Raw genomic sequence first — 21,049 nt, forward strand, 5'->3', positions numbered from 1 at the left:
ATATTACGTTTACTTATCCTTACCAAAAAGAGGCCCCAAAAGGTGTGGCAATGGGTGAGGGGCCCGGTGCGGTCACACCTATGGCACCCCCTCACCCATACCCCTGAGATGGAGTCGAAATAGACTAGAAATGAAAATACAAGTAATGATTGGCAGCTGAGTTACTTTTGTGGTTGTACTTACTTTTACACCTATTGTGTAAAGGAATTCTTACTTATGTTCTTAATGATATTTTAGTCCAAGTTCCGTTCATTATTAAACGGTGTAATACAAATTTAGATATCTGGACTTTTTCAAGAATTTGATTCCTAATGTTTTTCTGTCGGAACTTGTGAATATGAGGTGATGTATTTTGTAATTTAACTAGCTAATGTGAATCAAAGCGCCATATACTCCAAACTGATCATCAGGCATAAGTTGTCGTAATGAGTAGCAGATCTTCATATATGTGATGTTTAAAGATGCTTGTTTAATAACTGTGGTTGGGAGATAAGTTGTCTAATTAAGCTCTGAGGATTCAAACCAAGCTCAGGGACTCATTTTCTTTCCACTAATACTACTGACGTTCAGTTTTCTGGTTTTCTGTTTGCCAAGGAATGCAGAAAAAATTGTTCTCTTATTACCAGGTACTTGTTTAATCTTCCTATATGCTTTGTTGAATAATCTATATGTTGTTTCGGGTCCGTGGGTATATAGACCAAAATAATGTTCAAAAAGGGTTTAGGGTCCAATCTTGTCAAAAAATGGATTTTTAGTCCTTTTGCTCTTGGGTCTAAAAACCCATACTATCTATAAAACAATTTCATTCGTGTCCCAAACCATTTTCACGGGATTTTAAATTGTGGGGCCGGACCGAAAATTCCAACAACTTAATTAACCGTGAATTTGGGATAAATTATAGGAAACAAAATCGTAACTTTCCCAAAACGAAACGTTTCCAAAAATCCTAAACTAAATCTTCGAAACGCCATTACCAGAAACTAATCAAACGCTGAAAAGAAGGAAATCAAATGTGGGAGTGATTTGGGAAATTTATTAGCAAAAAACGGATAGAAACAAATCATAATTTATCTCTCCTTTAAACAGATTTGTAAATTAAATTTATTTTCTCTCTCTAAACTTTCAGATTTGGAAAGAGTATATTTTCTGAGATCAATTTAGCGTGATTTGGGGGTTAATATACAAAACGTATATATCACTTTCTCTTACTTAATTTTCAGATTTGGAAATAGTATATTTTTCTGGAACATTACAACAACATTTGTTTTTGTTTTTACTCATACATAAATGCACATCGAATACAAATTATGAAACAAATACGTAAATTATTTGTTATTTATGACGAGGAAACCAACATTTGTCATGTATACAACGTAATTTATTAACTGTACGTGTGTCATGTTCAATAAATTACACATAATTTCTTTTACATTACACATCGTTTACATTCTGTTACAAAAAAATCGTTTACACTATATTGTCGTAGAGCATATGTAGTCTTGAGCAGGACAAACAACATTTACACTATATTGTCGAAGAGCATATCCAAATGCTTTTGCACCACCAAGAAACAAATGACCAACTTCAGTAGGAAATTCCATAAGTATCAGCAAAACTACAAAAAGAAAACATATACATTTGTCAACAAAACATATAATTTACTAGAAACGACATGTATAATGGAATAAATTATGCATACTGTCTGTTAAACTTTATAATGTATTAGGAGAGAAACATAACTTTAGTTTGAATCACAAGGTCACTGTTATGTGAAAAAAATATGTATAATGTGCAATCAATTACATATAATTTTTGGAACATTTATTGTACTATAAACAACAACTGTTTTGGGGAAAAAATACACGTAATGTTGAATAAATTATATATGATTTATGCAGATTTATAAGATGTTTTTGATATTATTTATGAAATATGTATAATTTGTAACAAAATACATATATTTTACATTCTGTTATAAAAACATCGTACAGAAGATGTTTGCGTTATGTATGTGTTATGTTCAGTAAACATTATGTAATGTCGTGTAAATTATATATCGTTTACATTCTGTTACAACCAAATCGTACTAGATCTTCTCTGGATCAAAAATGTTATGTGATTTATTGTAAACGATCCGTAATTTATTTTAAATTATATATCGTTTGCATTCAGTTATAACAAATCGTTCGATATCTTCACTGCATCAAAAATTATACGGAAACCTTGATGAAGTATTGAAAAAATGATCTAAAAATCAAAATATGTAACCTAAAACTACTAAAAAGTAACAAAATACATAGAGACAAACACTTTTTGATCGAATAAAATGAGTTGTAAATACGGATTTAACATTAACATCATAAAATCGGTTATGAATCTTAGAGAGAGAAAATACTAAACAATGATAAAGATTTGATTAGATGATATAGAGAGAAATTTGATTATAATGAAATTCATGAACAAATTTAAAGATGAAGATGAAAAACATTAAACACAAAAGAAGAAACTAAAACCTTTAACATTACCTGAAAAACAATATTAAATCTGATTCAGAATCTGTTTCAATGGAATGAAAAATGACTTTTGTAATGTGTTTTACCTGATAAACTATGAAGAAGAAACAAGATTTCTGAGATTAATGGATGATTATCAAACGATTACTTTGTTTAGAGAGAGAGAAAATAAGCAAGTTTCGGTTACTAAAGATAATGAAGATCACGGTTACTTTGTTTAGAATCGTGATTGGAGAGAGAAAGGTGGGAGATAAAAATGGAAAAAGATATTTTAGATTTCAGAATGTAAATCACATTTTATATATAAAGAAGGTTAGTATAGGTATTATAAATTAATATGTATTATAGGGATTTGTGTTTCTCTCTAGATGACACCAAATGGACTAGATATCCATTTGTATTATTTTTTTTGGTTTTGAAACCCTTTATAGGATCAGAGAGGACTAAATGTCTTATTAGGGCCTATTTTTTGGGCTATAAACCCAAAAATTCTTTTTATAAATGATTGAGATAAGAAAATATTGTAATCAGTATGTAATCAGTAATCTTACACTAATTTTTCATTATTCTGATTGGTCGACCAATTAGAAAGGAGACAAGGTTAGAATTTTGAACAATTCTAAAGTTTTCATTAATAACATAACACATCATTATACTCAATTTACAAAATATATTATCTAATTATGGGTACTATACCCCCATTTCAAGTTCAAATTATATTAGAATTATAAAAACCATATCTAGCTAGTTCTTGATTCTTACCTGCAGTCATAATTCAAGTCTAGTTTCAGAAGGAAGAGATGACAAACCTCTTGAAGCTTGAACAGATGAAGAGAGAGAAACGTCTGAGCCTGCAATACTAGTGACAAAATTTGCATTTTCACTAAAATTTGTGCTGCCGTTTCGAGTAACAAAACCTTCTGTGGATCCATTTGGAACTGGTGGTCTCTCAATAGGAGTAATCCCTTCTAACATTTGTACTACTTTTCCCATTTTTGGTCTATGGATTGGTTGCTCTTGAATGCACCAAAAACTTGTTTGAATTGCCCTAAGCACTTGCTCCATATCTGTCTCTTGCTCAACTAGTTTTTTATCAACAATATTATAAATATTTCCACTCTCAAACTCCTCATAAGCCCATACCCAAGATTTCTTCCAACTTGTTTCTTCTGAAACTTCGAAATTTCTTCGCCCCATTACCATTTCTAACAAGACCATTCCATAACTATAAACGTCTGATTTCGGTGTTATTGCAAGATTAGCTACCCATTCTGGAGCTAAGTATCCTCTTGTTCCTCTAAGACTTGTCAAGGTTTTATGCCAATGATGTAGATTTTTTGGGTTTATGAGTTTTGAGAGGCCAAAATCCGATACGCGGGCGTTATAATTCTCATCCAAAAGTATGTTTTCGGGTTTTATATCACAATGTATGATACATTCTCGACACTCTTCGTGTAAGTAGGTTATTCCTTTCGCTGTTCCAAGTGCTACTTTTAACCTAGTTTCCCAATTCAATGATTTCCCGGAAGTTTCTTCTGCAGTGAAAATGAAATTATCCAACGACCCGTTTTTCATGAACTCGTAAACCACCAACCTATGTCGACCGAGAGAACAAAACCCTATTAACCTCATCAAATTCAAATGGTGAGTACTACTTATAATTGATACTTCCATTCTGAACTGTTTTTCTCCTTGTTCAATCCCTTCAAGTTGCTTCACAGCAACTACTGTCTTATTAGCAAGAACCCCTCGGTAGACCGAACCAAAACCTCCTGACCCAATCTTCTCCGTGAATCCCTTAGTCGAACGTTCGAGTTCTTTGTACGTAAATTGAATTGGAGCCACAGATGCATACTCTACTAACGCGTATTGCCTTGCTAATCCAACATAGTTCCGGTCGTTTCTATAGTACCATAACCAGATAACACCACCCATCAAAACCAAACATAGAATAGTAACTAAAACAACATAAACAATCACCCATCTGCGTAAATTAAACGTTTTACCACTTGGTACCATATTTGGATAGAATAATGGTGGATTAAGGATAATCGGTCCACAAACCTTGATATAAGAAGTACTAGTGAGAGCAGGAGAGTGATACCCACTTACGATTTTCGATCTTTTCATGTAACAAAATCCCGTACCATCGGCTAGAGAAGTCGATGCAGTACAAGCATCATCCGAAAGACAATTCGATTTGCACGCCAATATCCCCAGTGTGAAAGACTGAGAAGTTAACTCAGGTTGGTAAGTAAGGAATTTAGTATTGTCTAATTCTAACATAACTTTCTCACTAGGACAATTTTCGATTTCGACTTTCCTTTTACACCCTTTTCTACTATCATTTTGATCAAAGTAATCGAAATTTCGAGATGGGCAGACACAAATAGGTTTTGATTCATTATAACTACAAATACCCAAATTACCACACCATCCATAAACAAGACATTGATCTTGAACAGCTGCCCATCTCTCAACTAAATTTCCATTACCAAAACTGTAAATTCTCAAGTTTCCATCAGAATCAAGTTTTAAAAACCTAAGGATATCAGTTCCTTCTCCATAATCACTACTATAAGCCAAATTAACAGGATTAGATAGATTAAAATCGTTAAGTTGGAGAACTCCAGTGGGTGAAAGGGTTAAATTTGGGGAAATTAAGTTGGAATTGATTGTAGAATTTAGACCTAAATTCCAGTAAGTGGTGTTTTCATTCCATTTAAGAGTAACATTACCAGAACTGAGAAGATTAAAAGAGTAAAACCCAGATTTTAGGGTTTTAGATGTTGTGAAATTCTGGGTAGGTAAGATTGTATCAGTTGGATTATCAAAACTAGACCAAACAGTAGTTGAACCATTTTTTAGGGCTAAATTACCTGAATCATCTAGGTTTGCTACAGTAACGCCGAGATTTGAGGTATTTGATTGCCAAATAATAACATCTGAACCATTGATTAAACAAAGATTACCATTGGGGAGGAACTCAAATCGTGAATTTGAATCAACAATGGCTAAATCACCACCAGCTTTCCAAATTGGGATATTTGAGAAGGAAATGGCGAGGGAGAAAGATGAATCAATGGGGATGAAAGAAAGAGAAAATGAGTTATTGGGAGATTTCCAAGGGTTTAGGGTTGTGGGTAGGAGAGTAGAACCGATTTTGATTTCTGCTGAAGAGAATGTGGAGAGAAGAGAGTAAAGAAAGAAGATTAAGAATGAAGAAGAAGGGATTATCATTTCTTCTCTCTTTCTTCTTCCTCTTACTGAGTCTCCTTCTCCAATTGGACTGTTATATAAAATTGGACCAAAGCCAAAAGTTTCAAAGCCACAATGTTTAGCTCTGCTATAAATAAGGCTTTGCTATTATTCACAATGTTTAGCTTTGCTATAAATAAGGTTTGCTATTTACAATTTACAATAAAATTTTGGTAAGAATCAAACTCAAAAAAGATTATATATTGATTAGAGTAAAAGATATTTTATCTCTTTTTATTTTCTTAGAATGTTGTTATATGAGTAAAAGATTACGGAAGAAATTAACAATTAGGAAGGTGCACTAATGGAGGAGTTGCTGGTCAAGAAGCTTCATTAATGAAAGAATTGGATATTGAAGAAATCAACTACAAATCTTCATTGGACTCATATAACAATATTCTAAGTGAATACAGAACTTTAGAGGTAAGATAAACTAATTTGTGGCGATTATTCCAGAAAATAACTCAGATTTCTAGATTAACATTTTTTCCTCACTTTAATGAAAGACCTAAATTTTTCGGTCAAATAATGCTTAGAACGATGAACATTTGTGGTGATGTTTTTATAAAAAAAAAATTGGTATTGAGAATTTCTCAGAAAACTGCTTGCTTACTTTGCACTTTATACTTTTGTCGAATTTTAAAGTTGTTGTACATTCCAGTTTATCTAGTCGAATCTTAATGGAAATGGAGATAAAAAAAAGTATAGCCGATAATGAGCATAGCAACCCTGAAGATCCAATCAAGTCCAATTATTTAAGCTTTGATTTGTCCCAATTTTTCGACACACACATGGTAAGCTAGTTTGAACTCATTTTTTCTTAATCTTTGATTGCATTTGGTCTTACATACTCATTTTTGTTTATGTTTACGTTATATGAAGTGTGGGGTAGAAGATGGAAAAAGTGTTGCTTCCTTCTCTTAAGTTTGTGTTACGGCTTCTTTCTCTAAAGTTGGTGTTATGACTTATCTCTCTCGAGTTGGTGGTACGGCTTCCTCTAAAGCTGGTTGTGCGGTTGCCTTTAATGTTTGTGATGCGGCTTCCTCTTGAAGTCGTTGCCGTTTTTAAATTTTCTTCCTTAGATTAGACTATATTGTTCACTTTCTTTCAACTCCTACTTCTTTGTTTGTTTCTGTCTGATTAGTAAGACGGGTTCCGAGTTTCTTTCCTTTGTATAAAGTAGTGAAGTGAAAAGTTTGATCTGTAACATAGGAATGAGTATAACAAAGAACATCAAATAAATTTTTAACTCGACATAAGTTTTAAATTTTCGGTGAAAAACAACAAAAACTATAAGCAAAATATGCCAAAAAAAATTAAATTTTCGGCATGAACCACCGAATTTAAACCGAAATTTTTTGGCACAAACCAACAAAAATATATGGCAACAAAATCTCATCTTCTTCCATGAATTTCAATCAAAATTTGAATCTTCCTCAAAATCCTACGAAGGAACTCTAATAATTAGTAAAAAAAGCCGCGAACAATACAAGAAGGTAAAAATCATAACATAATCAGACTAACTACAAGAAGCCATGAAATCCTAATACATCAAGATAAATTTGTAACACTAAAGAAAAACTTATGACCAATAAAATCCTAAGTCTATGGATGAAGGTAACTCTATGAGTGTAGAGAAGATAACTAAAGTATTTGAGTGTAGAGAATTTTATTTTCTGAGAAGAAGATGAAAAGTTGAAAGAATGGTTTTAAGAATTTTTGGAGGGAAGAATATCTATGGATAAAGGGTTTTAGATGGAGGGAAGGACCTATCTTTAAAATAGGAGTTTAATTCTAAATACCTAATAAGTTGAGATGAAATCAAACAATTTGTAAACACTAAAAAGTTTATCTACGAATAGTCTGCTTTGTAAATAGCTCTTAGGAGCTCTGTAAATACCAGCGCCCATACTTTCTCGAGTCACCTTCTAGATATTTCAACTTCCCTGAAACCCCAAACTTTCCCTTTTATCTTGGACCTATTTCACCCCTTTGTAACTACTGGTCAAAATATCCACCTCACATTTGTCTCGACCAAGCTAGAAATTGATCTGGCCATCCGACTGCTCAAGGCAGAAGCTGCTCCTGGACCAGACGGATACCCTTTCGGAAAAATTGGGACACTGTCCAAAAATATATATATATGATCTTGTCCTCTTCTCTGCAACAAAGTTACCCGAAAACACCAATCATACCATGTTTGCCTCATTCCAAAAACCCTTACCACTCAAATCTCAGAAGACTTCGGACCTATCGGCTTGCTCAACACTATCTACAAAATCATAACAAATTTTTTGGCAATAGACTGAATTCTATACTTACAATCATAATTTCCCCCTTCCGGGCAGCATATGTCCCAGGCTGACAGATCACTAATAACATCATTATTTGCCAAGAATTAATCCATTCCTATAAGCAAATTAAAGCTCAAAAGGTTCCTTCGGGCTCGAGCTGAATATGTCTAAAGCTTTTGACCGTATTGAATCGTATTTTTTGAAGAATATAATGGTCAAACTTGGATTATCCGACCATTGGATAACTATGATTGAGACTTGTATCTATTCATCTCCGATGGTAGTCTATATTAATGGTAAACCTGGTCCCACTTTCCACCCTAGTAGAGGAATTAGGCAAGGAGATTCCATGTCTCCCTTCTTATTCACCTTAGCAATGGGAGGACTTAGCTGACTTCTACTGTCAAATAAAGATGATCACAAGTTCTACGGTTTTCTCACATCCAACCAAGAACTTGAAATAAAACACCTTATATTTGCTCATGATTGTATAACTAAAGTGGACAACATCCACAATCTAAGAAATATTCTTCTAACCTACTACAACTCCTCCTGCCAAATGATCAACTACAACACAAATCTAACATCTTCTTGTCAAAAAATTCGCATGCCAAATTCAATTGTATGGTGATCTGAATTCTTAGTCCATCAAGCCTCGCTCTCGAACAAATATCTTGGCACTCAACTCTTTATGGGGGCTAAGAAAAATCAAGTCTTTCAAACCCTTCTTGACCAAATCAAAACTCTCTATGTGGCATAACAAATCTCTTTTTCAAGTTGGTCGAATTGTAGTCATTTCGACTATAGCTTCGCCCGTTTTCTGATACCAAATGCAATGCTCTGTTTTCTCAAAGGCATATGCAAAAGCATATCCACTATCCAAAAATCGTTCTGGTGTGGAAAATCAGAGGCCATTCATACCAAAGCCTGGTCTAAAATATGTCTTCTCAAAAGTCGGGGGGTGGGGCGGGGGGGGGGGGGGGGGGGTGGTGTTAGGGCTTCACAACCCATTTTTTAACAACCAAGCATTTTTAAAAAATGCTCGTCTGGCGGTTGAAAATGTCAGAGAACATTTTTTTTAAGAAGTCGGAGGCCATTTTTTAAAAATGCTCGGAAAACTTGTCTGGCAGTTGAAAACGAACCCTAATAACATTTGGACTAAACTACTTAAAACTAAATATTTTCCAAAAACTAAGAATCTGAGGCCACCTAAACAAAATAACTATGGGATTTGATAAATAGTCAAATACCTAGATAGCATTAAGAACCTAACTATTTGGGAGACACACATGGGGGTGAGGTCAATATCTCGAATCATTTTTGGATCCAGAATTTTACCCTCCCCTTCCCAACAACAATAACTCACCACTAACATTTATCTCTCAATGTATTACTGATAACCAGGGGAGCATTCACCTTTCAACACAAAAAGGGGGGGGGGACATTCACCTTATGGATTCTACCTTGACGCACACATTAACAACTTGATTAAATCTATTGAAATTCAAGTTACAGGTCAGGATACCCTGCATTGGACTCTCACCAAATCAAGTAAGTATAATGTGAGTTCGATGCATAAACACTTATCTCTAATACCACATCAACCTAATTTCTCGGAAGTCCCTTGGACCCTCATCTGGAATATTAAAATTATTCCCAGATATAACCTTTTCACTTGGAAATGTGTTAGAGAAGCTCTTCTAGTTCGAAGTCGTATTAGTAAATACATAAATAATCAATACAAATGCCCATCGTGTACTGATACTAAAACAAACATGCGTTGCTACATTGTTCACTTGCTAAAAATATTTGGTTCTATTTTAATATTTTATCCGCAAACATTACGTCACTTATGGATTCAACCCTGAAAAAATCTTCAGACTATGAATGTTATATTAAGAAAGTTCACTACTTTGCCATTTCTTTGTATATGTGGAAAGCTCATTGGGACCGATGTGTTGGACACACTATCACTTCGCCATCTGCAGTAATTCAGCACATATTGACCTCACTAAAACTTCTAAACATGTTGTGCTGTCATCAAACCATTGAACTCCACCAAGACATCCTTATATTAAAATCAACATTGATGCATCATTTACTAACACGACGGAACCTATTGGTATAGGTAACATTGTCCAAGATTTTCAAATAAAACTTTTGCAACAAGAACAATTCAAACTTAGAGCCAAATCTATAAAGGAAAGCGAAGTAAAAGCAATAGCATCCGCAATTCAATGGGCAAAGGAGCATAATTACAAATATGTCATAGTTGAAAGCGATAACCAAGAAATTATCAAATACCTCTAAGGACATCAAATTGAACAACATTGACATGTACTTCCTTATATGCGAACAATCAACGCACTTTTCTTGTCATTTCACAGCATCAAGTTCGATCACATTGGGCGCAACAATAATATACTAGCGGATTCACTAGCTAAATTTGCAAGGAAACACAAGTGTAATCGTACATGGTCTTACATACCTCCATCTATCTATCATTTGTATAATCAACATACTCTTAGTTATTAATTTAAGATATGTGCTTCAAAAAAAAAAGTGATCTCAAAATTAGAGTTGAAACTAATTTACGAATTGACGGAGATTCTTTTAGTATTAATTATTGTTTCACTGATTATGTGGACAGGTCAGGTTCACAAATTAACCTAGAAGATATTTTCTCACATTTCAGATACTGTAAGATAAAAAAATAGCACTTCTATAAAAATTATGTTAAAATTTTCAAATTTACATTTACAAGACATAAAATAACTTGCTCACAAGGAAGAATAAACAAGTTATTAATAGTCTTCTCTTTTTCTTTCTTTTCCTTTTTTTGTTGAAAGGTTTTCTCTTTCTTATTGTAAAAAGATTGTATGGCCCATGTAAACCCAAGTTTACATGTCCTATGTGATTATAAGTCAAAAGTATCTTTAGCAGTTGGTGTAAAGCAATAAATGTATGTTTCCTTATATTTTAGTAAAAGTAGGAGACTGAATTTTCAATGGATTAAGATATAAAGCAGTATCCTATCACATTCTCTCTTAAACAATTTTCCTTCTAGAACATAAATTATTGTATATATTGTTCAAAATCCTTAATAGATTGTTCCTTGGGATATTTTGTGTATGTATGACAATTTTCACAAACTCCTCTTTTTAATGGAACTAATCACATTTTCTTTTAATTGAATAACACAAAATGTATAAATTGATACATCTTAAAAGCGATGACTGATAAGGAGCAGAAGGTTGAATTACTTAAGCTTTCGACCTAAAAACTACTGAAATTATAAATGTTGAATTGAGCCAATAGTTAGACTAGGTAAACCTCAATGAAATTATAAACATAAAGACTAATTCACATCAAAGTCAAGTTATAGTTTTAGTTATGTACCTAAAACTGAAAATATAAATACTGTTTTATCTTCTATATTTATGTGAAATAAGGGGGAGAGAGAGATAAGAGACTAAACAGAAGCAAGTTGAATACCAACACCATTATCTCCCTGCTTTTTGTGTAAAGTTTCATCAGAATACCATCCATGTCTTGACTCATCATAAGTCTCACCATCTCCCCACAATGCATAAGCTTCTTCACCATGGGCAGCATCATCCCCCACTATCAAGTGTTCTTCAGACACTCTAAGTGGCATTACCAACTTAATCAATAAGCATATCATTGAGGTCACAATAACATTCAAAACCACGATAAAACCCGCTGAAACTATCTATTTTACGAGTTGCATTCCACCCAATCTGCCATAGATTGCACCCCTAGAGTCTGTGAAAGGCAAGAAGAATGCACATAGTACTCAGCAAATAAACCAGTAAGGATACCTCCTAGAATACCGGCTACCGCGTGGGTATGGAAGACACTGAGTGTGTCATCGAACTTTTGAAGTAATGTGGATTTCTTGTGAAATGTGAATGACCATCATAGTGAACCATGGTATACTGCCTGAGAGAACTCCCATTATTATAGCTGCCCATCCTTGAACAAGACCTAAAATGATGAATTGCCAATTTAGTCATTGATGTGAAACTGAAGTTTTAGCTAACCTAACTATTTGTCTTCATATTTGCTAGGTCTTTTGAGTGGATTTGGCGCTTAAATTGGCCTGTCAAGAAACATGGGGTGGCTTGGGATAGGCCCATGTAGAGAAAAAACTTTGTACTATACGAAAAATTTGAATTGTCCCTTAGTCATCAAGCCACAAATTGAATTCTGAGATGTCTTTTATAGAAAATTTTGAATGTTGTAGAATTCACCTCCAACCTCTTGAAATATTGCAAAAAGGACATATTCTTTTCAGACCATCTTACTTGTCACCTTGTCGGCAAAAGCAAGTAAATTATACGATAATGTCAATTTGAAAATTCTTCAAAAGATCCTTCAGCCTTCACATCAAGTGTTCACAGTTAAGATAATGCAAAATCTTCAAAGTGTCACATGTGTAGGTCAAAAGTAGGGTTAGATTAGAAAGTACTTCAACATTTTCATACTAATTAATGAATTACATATTCAATTGATCTAGATGCAATGGTCATAGGAAGTCATAGACTTATAGTTCTTATCTAAGAAATTTCCCTCCCAAAAAAGTTCATGACAGGAATGTTTATAAGGGAACGATCTTGAATTATTACTTAAGTATTACCTGTTAAGTTTGTCAACATCCAACTAAAAACTAATCGGCAAAGAGTGAAGCAGAGTTATATATTATATAATTCGTTATGAGAGTACCCTCTATCTATGTGGAACAACACTCAAACTCTCCCTCGGGTGTGGGATTTGTTTGAGCTTAAGATGTGTCTTTTTATTAATGATGATGATGTGAAACACGTGTAGCGACCATTGGGCATGTTATGCGGGCTAGCTCTATATTGTGATAAGTTTGTTGACATTCAACTCAAAATCAATTGGCAGCGATATTATATTTTTGGTTACTATAGTATTCTTTTCTTATATGAGACTATTATTACATTTGCATAAGTCGTCCACCCTATTAACTTGATGAGACATGAAAATGTCCCATCTGAATCTCTTAACTCGGGTCAGTTAGTCCAGTTCGAGCGGTTACTCTGATGATTTGTTTGATTTTCTTTCTCAGGTATCTTTACGGAGTTCTATGTGAAAAAACAGATGAAATCGGGAGAAATAGATGTTGGGGGCACTCTGGTCATTGGTTGATTCTGGTAATTTTGGCTAATATGGATACTGAGATGAAACTAGAGTTCAAGACAAACTCGTAGACGAAAACGGAAGTCAAATCGGAGCCCGGATGAGAGAGTTAGACTAAGTCAAAGTTGTATTCATAACCAATTGACTAGAACAGAGTAGGCCACGTGTTGACGACAGAATGGAAGATCGGACGATCATTGGCACATGTGGGATAATGTCAGGACGTTTAGGAGGGCACTCGGGTGATTTTCGGGACAACATAAGGCTCTGATTTAGTGTAACGCGGTGAGCAAGATATCGGTGATCCCCAACTGATCCAGCGAACCCTGTGGCGACACGTCTTCAGTTACACAATCCGACGCCCACCTCGTTTTGCTATGCTGAGCCGCGAAACACCTTAGCCACCTCGATCTCCAGCCAGCAACACGGGATTGACACTCTCCCTTTAATTTGGAAAGTTATCTTTTTCTCTTCTCTGGTTTTAGAGAGAGAAAGGAAAGTTGTTATTTCCTTCTTTCATACAAACCGAGAAAGGAAAGTATGAGAAAGTTAGATAAAGCTCTCGGCTGGAAGATTGAAACAGAGAAGGAAAGATGGGCGTTAATAGGTAGATTCTGTCGATATTTATGTAATTGAAGATAACACGGTATTTGATTGAGATCCGTGAGTTGTTGAAGAGGATATTTCCAAATGAGAGAGACTGGGCTTGTCTCTTCTATATAAATAACAGGAACAAAGACCTAAAGGGTATCACGGTTTAGAGAGAAAAAAAAGAAAGAAGAGAGATACACCACTTTTTATCATCTTCAATTCTCGGTTTTGAACAAAAGAAAGAGTAAGAGAGAGTTGGTTTAGAGAATAGAGATCATCATCTATATCTCGGCTAAGGAAAACAGTGTTGAAAATCACACCATCATTTTCTATATCTTCTGTGATCTTTCTTGTTGTGAGAGTGAGAGAGATTCAAACAGAGAGAGATAGATATTGTTGTAGCGGAAGAGAGATTACAGAGATTGAATAATTTGTTTTAGGTTGTTATTAATAATTGTCCAGATTGCTTTATCTTCAATTCATTTTCTCTGTTATTCTAGAGAATCAGTTATTATCCATTTTCGAATTGAAAAAAAAGAAGTGAGAAACAGTAGATCAGAGAGAAAGTAGTTGGAGAAGACGAGAAAATCCGTGGGAAAATAATTTTCCCACAGAGAATTCATTTCCGAGAAGACGAAAAAATCGTTTTCCATCAGGGGTGCGTTTGGCTGCCAGTGGAAAATCAGAAGGAAATCATTTCCAGCGAAGAAAAAAGTATGTTTTCTTCTCTCTCTCTCTCTTTGCTTTATTTTCCAATTTTTTTATCATCTCCATGAGTAACTAACTCTTTTATCTAGGGTTTTAGATGAAGTTCATCATCACTATTTTCTCGATACAATTTACAAACAAGTTTTAATTGTTTTTAATGATAAAATCTTTCGGATTTTTAGACCATTCATGGACTGGAATTTGAGTTATATAAGGAATTCGCTAATTAAATCCAAATAAATTGTCGTTAGAATTGTTAGGAGGACGGATTCGAAAATCCCAGGTTCTTCCATTTCTTGAATTTTATATCATTTAAGTTTATTTGTTACTTTATTTGAATTATATCTTCAAAACCAAGTTAGAATTAAGGTTAGAATTTGAGTTTGACTAAGTCTCTGAGGAACGAACCGTTCTTACCGAAATTTATTACAACTTGACACCCGTGCACTTGCGGGTGTAGACCTATTTAGGGTAACCTTGCAATGTTTTGGTAAAGCAAAAGATATTCGGTCAAAGATAAGCCTCCCAATCCCTAAAAAGCAAAAGTCGAATTGATTAAAGATTTCAGCAAGATATCTAGACCTCTTTGCAATCTTTTGGTAAAAGAGAACAAATTTGTCTTTGATGGTCCTTGTTTAGAAGCCTTTGAGAAACTCAAACTTCTTCTTACTACAACCCCTATTGTCTAACCTCCCAACTGGAGTACTCCATTTGAGATCATGTGCGATGCATTTGATTATGCCATTGTAGTCGTGTTAGGTCAACGTGAGAATAAACTTCTTCACGTAATATACTATGCCAGTAAGACATTGAATGATGCACAACTAAACTACTCTACCACCGAAAAAGAGTTGTTAGCTGTAGTGTATGCCCTAGAAAAGTTTAAATCATATCTTGTGGGTTCTAAGGTCATCATATTCTCTGATCATGCATTAAAATATCTCCTTTCTAAAAAGGATGCAAAACCTAGGCTGATTAGATGGATACTACTATTACAAGAGTTTGACATAGAAATTCGGGACAAAAAGGGTTCCGAGAATTTAGTAGCAGACCACTTGTCTAGACTGGTAGTAGAGTCTATGAAAGACAAATTACCCATGAGACAGAGCTTTCCTGATGAGCAACTTTTTAGTATCTCCAATTACCTTAGTTTGCTGATATAGTGAACTATCTTGCTACTGGTCAAATACCCAAACACTGGACCAAGTAAGATCGTGATAAATTTTTATCCGAGGTAAAACGGTTCTTCTGGGACGACCCATACTTGTTCAAGTATTGTCCCGACCAGATCATTGGGAGATGTGTTCCTGATGAGGAACAATCCAAAATCATCTCCTTTTGTCATAATCATGCATGTGGAGGGCATTTTAGTGGTAAAAAGACGGCTGCCAAAATTCTACAATGTGGTTTTTACTGGTTGTCTATATTTAAGGATACCCATGCATATTGTTTGGCATGTGAACGATGCCAAAAGTTGGGAAGCATTTCTAGTAGGAACATGATGCCCCTTAATCCTATTTTGGTAGTTGAGGTCTTCGATGTGTGGGGCATCGATTTCATGGGTCCCTTCCCAAATTCATTTGGAAATCTGTACATCCTAGTTACAGTTGACTATGTGTCTAAGTGGATAGAGGCGGTTGCTTCCAAAACGAATGATCACAAAGTTGAGATCCCTTTCTTAAAAGAAAACATACTTTCACGTTTTGGTACACCGCGGGCAATTATTAGTGACGGGGGCACACACTTTTGTAATAGGGAATTTGAGCTTTTAATGAATAAATATGGTATTACCCATAAAGTATCTACCCCATATCATCCGCAGACTATTGGTCAGATCGAGGTGTCGAATAGGGAGATTAAACGCATTCTGGAGAAAACGGTTAACCCCAATAGGAAGGATTGGTCTTTACGACTAACCGATGCACTATGGGTCTACCGCACAACGTTTAAGACCCCTATTGGAATGTCTCCATATAGACTAGTGTATGGAAGAGCATGACACTTACCTGTTGAGTTAGAGCATAGAGCATATTGGGCTATCAAGCAATTGAACTTTTCGCTTGACAAAGCGGGTAGAGAGAGAAAGTTGCAACTCAGTGAGTTGGAGGAGTTGAGAACTGATGCATATGAAAGTGCTAGGTTGTATAAGCATAAGATGAAAATGTTTCATGATAAAAATAATTTAAGAAAAACATTTTCACCGGGTCAGAAAGTTTTATTATATAACACACGTTTGCATTTATTTCCTGGTAAACTCCGTTCTAGATGGTCAGGACCTTTCACGGTCAAGTTCGTTTATCCTTATAGTGCAGTCGATATCGAAGACAAAAATGGTAGTGTGTTCAAAGTAAATGGACAACGGTTAAAACCATTTTTAGAGATGTTGACCGATACAGAGGACATTCCTATCGAAAATCCTGTCTACCCAAACTGATCCGCTATGATCAGTTTCGTCTGGCTGAATACGTTAAACTTGGTGCTTTCTGGGAGGCAACCCATGCATAGGACTTCTGATTATGGTAATATCATTCCCTCATCTTGTTATTTTTACATAGTCTTCAGAATATTGAGGACAATGTTCGGTTTAAGTTTGGGGATAGGGGATTGAATTTTTTGCTAAGTCCTTATTTCAAAAATTCAAAACGGTTTAAAATTTTTCAAAATTTCTAAATTTTTGGACTGAAAAAGTGAGTCTAGTTGTTTTTGTTTGTTAATGGTCATAGAGTCTAGTTGGTTGTACTGTGCTTTTACTAAAGGTTGTTTCACGAATTTCGAGTCTTGAGGTTGTCTGTGCACTAGCCATGTGAGTGTTAGATAGGTGAAGAGTTGTCTTTTCTGAAATAACTTAATCGATCATTAGTGGAGACTTAACCTATGTGAGATTCTGAGCCTTTCTTGTTGTTTTGAGTGATCTCTTCTGAGCTAATTCCGAGTAGAGTGAAGAGCTACTCAACCTCGCAATTTCGAAAGAAGAACTCATTTGATCTCTTGAGTTCAAATTTCACAACCACTAGGGATGTCATCAGAATGCAAACTTTCTCTTGTAGTCTGAGAAACTTGAAACAAATGTCAAGTAGAGAAAGATAGAAACCTTACCATTTAGAACCCTGAGAATGAAGCATGAAGCAAAATGAAGAGAAATTCACTCAGGGAAAGAATGATAAGTCCTTTTGGAATTATGATGGTTATTACCAGAATTTGTTTATGAAAAAAATATATAGAAAAAAGAAGAAAAAAAAAGAAGAAAAGAAATAGAAAAGTGTTTGTCTAGTTTAAGTTTTTATCCTTTGAAGTAGTTCTTGAAGATTTGAAGACCTCTAGGAAGCATTGTTAGCAAGTAGATCAGATGAGAAAAGTTGGTTAGCTTCTCCATTCCGTATTAGTGGTTGTTTCCTTACTATGAGATCAGTCGTTCACAAAAATTATAGTCCGTCTTTTTCATGTGTTGAGTTTTTCTTCATGTTCATACTAATACATGGAGTGAACCATTTCTGGGTGACTTAAATTTTTGAGTGTATGACCGTGAGGTAGTAGTCGAGGCGAAATGTATTGAGAAGGTAATCGAGGTTTTGTCTGTTCTGAACTGAAATGATACTCATATGGTTAGTCACGTGCACTTTAGGTCTAGATTACTAGTGAAGGGATTTTTAGCTTTTGTATGGTCTGGTTGACTTGGATTTTGTTTCTATTAGCTTTCGAAAATTTCTATCGGCTTAACATTTTTAGTCCATGTCATATTTAGACCCTTCTGGGATTATTTTGAAACTTTCGAATTTTGTGGGTATATTCACTGTAAACCCTCACGAGACAAAACTCGTCCTCTAGGGCAACCTAGAGGTTTAACGGCTTGTTGCACAAGCTAAGTGCAATCGTGGGTCCATACGAAAGTGGTAAAATGGGTTTAGTTAGTCCCATCTGAATCTCTTAACTCGGGTCAGTTAGTCCAGTTCGAGCGGTTACTCTAATGATTTGTTTGATTTTCTTTCTCAGGTATCTTTACGGAGTTCTATGTGAAAAAACAGATGAAATCGGGAGAAATAGATGTTGGGGGCACTCTGGTCATTGGTTGATTCTGGTAATTTTTGCCAATATGGATACTGAGATGAAACTAGAGTTCAAGACAAACTCGTGGACGAAAACGGAAGTCAAATCGGAGCCCGGATGAGAGAGTTAGACTAAGTCAAAGTTGTATTCATAACCAGTTGACCAGAACCGAGTAGGCCACGTGTTGACGACAGAATGGAAGATCGGACGATCATTGGCACATGTGGGATAATGTCGGGACGTTCAGGAGGGCACTCGGGTGATTTTCGAGACAAAATAAGGCTCTTATTTAGTGTAACGCGGTGAGCAAGATATCGGTGATCCCCAACTGATCCAGCGAACCCTAAGGCGACACGTCTTCAGTTACACAATCCGACACCCACCTCGTTTTGCTACGCTGAGCCGCGAAATACCTTAGCCGCCTCATCTCTAGCCAGCAACACGGGATTGACACTCTCCCTTTAATTTGGAAAGTGTCACGGACTAGAATCTTCCGGATTTTTAGACCATTCATGGACTAGAATCTGAGTTATATAAGGAATTCGCTAATTAAATCCAAATAAATTATCGTTAGAATTGTTAGGAGGACGGATTCGAAAACCCTAGGTTCTCCCATTTCTTGAATTTTATATGATTTAAGTTTATTTGTTATCTTTATTTGAATTATATCATCAAAACCAAGTTCGAATCCAAGTTAGAATTAAGGTTAGAATTTGAGTTTGACTAAGTCTCTGAGGAACGAACCGGTCTTACCGAAATTTATTACAACTTGACACCCGTGCACTTGCGGGTGTAGACCTATTTAGGGTAACCTTTTAGGCACATCATAACTTGTTAAAAGGAATGGGAGTAGCCCGAACCATTCCCCACCCTAACTGCATGCTTAGGTCAAGATAAGTAGCAATATAACATCCTCACTAATACAGACATGTATGTACATACTAAAAAATTGCAGCAGATTAGGGTTAGACTACGTGATTACCTGCACGGGGAGTAATGCAAACGAGACCAGTGATCATGCCTTGAATAACTCCAATGACAGAAGGCTTGTTGAAGAAGATAACATCCAAACAAGTCCAAACTAAAAGACTTGTGGCAGCACAAATGTTGGTGTTGAAAATGGCCATGGATGCATCAAGGTTTGATGTATAAGGAGCACCACCATTAAAACCAGCCCAAACCATCCACAATAGTCCTGCCCCTGTCAATGTTAACAATACATTGTTTAGTCGGAATTGTTGATGTCAAAAAATGGCCTTCTATTATATCAGCATGAGAAAGGGAGTTGATGCATGAAAACCTCCGTTATGATGGTATATTCTGTTATTTGAGGTAAGATTCTTGCGTCTGTTCCTGCTTCCAGCTCTGGTTCTTTCGTCTCCTTGCTCCTGCTCTCTGCACCTGCTTTCTGCTCCTTGCTTCTGCTCCCTGCTCCAGCTCCTGATTCTCGTCCTCAAACACCTGATCTCTAAGATCCTGTTCGTCGGTTCCCAAGGGGGAAAACCTGCAAAGGGTTTGAAAACCGCTCCGACGCTCATGACAGTCAGGGTGTTCTTTGCAGTAAAAAAATGAATGTTGATCGATCCTTTTGGGAGCGAGTTATGAGAACTCAGAGTTAACTGTGATCTTCTAGGGTTTAGAGATCGTGTCTTGTAAAGGACGATGTGGGGTCCCTTTTATAGGCTTAAGAGGCAGCGGTGATTGCCATGGAGGGAAGTTTTGCCTTTATGTTTATCTCGGATCTCGGATAGCTGAAAGTTCCTAAGTTCAAGGATTTTTCATAGATATCCTGCCGATGCGATAGATCTTATGGGAGAACTTTCCTTCCTTAGACGCGTGAAGTCCAAACTTGCTTAAACACTTCGAGATCCGTAACCGATTGAAATCTCTGTAGATATTTCAGGATTAAGTCGGTAGGTTGCTAGTGCGTTTCTGCCTTCCCAGTTCTGGGCGTAAGGCATCGACCGAATCTACGTGGACCCCCTCATTCCTTTAGAGACCAAGGGCTCATCCGTACATGTCGAGGGCGTCACAGGGCTGGTTTCCTCTAGCTGACCTCCCAGTTAGGGGAATATATGATGAATCGTCGAGGATTCAGTTGTCCTGTACGATAAGTCGGGTTGCCCAGTGGACTTTAGGTCTGATCTTAACTCTTCAGACGTTAGTCAACGTCTGGACATTTTAAGCATCATCATGATTCCCGCCACTCCTTAGTCGAAAGTAACGAGACTGAGAAGTAGAAGTAACTCATGTTTTTTAAACATTGAAGACCCTGAAGTCGGGGGGGGGGGGGGGGGGGGGGGGTTACCTGGACCAAAGCTGTTTTGTAAAGCTTGGTCTTTCTTTTGGTTTTTTTAGAGCTGGGCATTCCTGAGCTGATTTGTATCGAGCTGTTTGGAGATGCTAACTTCGCTGACGAAATTCTTCTTTTAAAACTACTTTTGCTAGAACTGATTC

The 21,049-nt window shown here is 35.8% G+C and overlaps 2 pseudogenes across 2 annotated transcripts; both read right to left on the minus strand.

Annotated features, from left to right (window-relative positions):
* Positions 1–3,120: 3,120 nt before the first annotated feature.
* LOC147532312 (G-type lectin S-receptor-like serine/threonine-protein kinase At1g34300 pseudogene) lies at positions 3,121–5,913 on the minus strand (annotated as a pseudogene). Its single transcript, XR_015228308.1, has one exon. The product of XR_015228308.1 is annotated as a G-type lectin S-receptor-like serine/threonine-protein kinase At1g34300 pseudogene (transcript).
* A 5,610-nt stretch (positions 5,914–11,523) lies between these two features.
* Positions 11,524–20,511, minus strand: LOC147532313 (ammonium transporter 3 member 1-like; annotated as a pseudogene). Its single transcript, XR_015227971.1, has 3 exons — positions 19,893–20,511; positions 19,575–19,793; positions 11,524–12,073 (listed from the first exon to the last, which is right to left on the minus strand). The product of XR_015227971.1 is annotated as an ammonium transporter 3 member 1-like (transcript).
* Between the last annotated feature and the right edge of the window lie 538 nt (positions 20,512–21,049).

This window comes from Eschscholzia californica, unplaced genomic scaffold (assembly GCF_041429995.1).
Source record: "Eschscholzia californica isolate CP2 unplaced genomic scaffold, dmEscCali1.0.p SCAF_6, whole genome shotgun sequence".
In the NCBI taxonomy this organism is placed as follows: domain Eukaryota; kingdom Viridiplantae; phylum Streptophyta; class Magnoliopsida; order Ranunculales; family Papaveraceae; genus Eschscholzia; species Eschscholzia californica.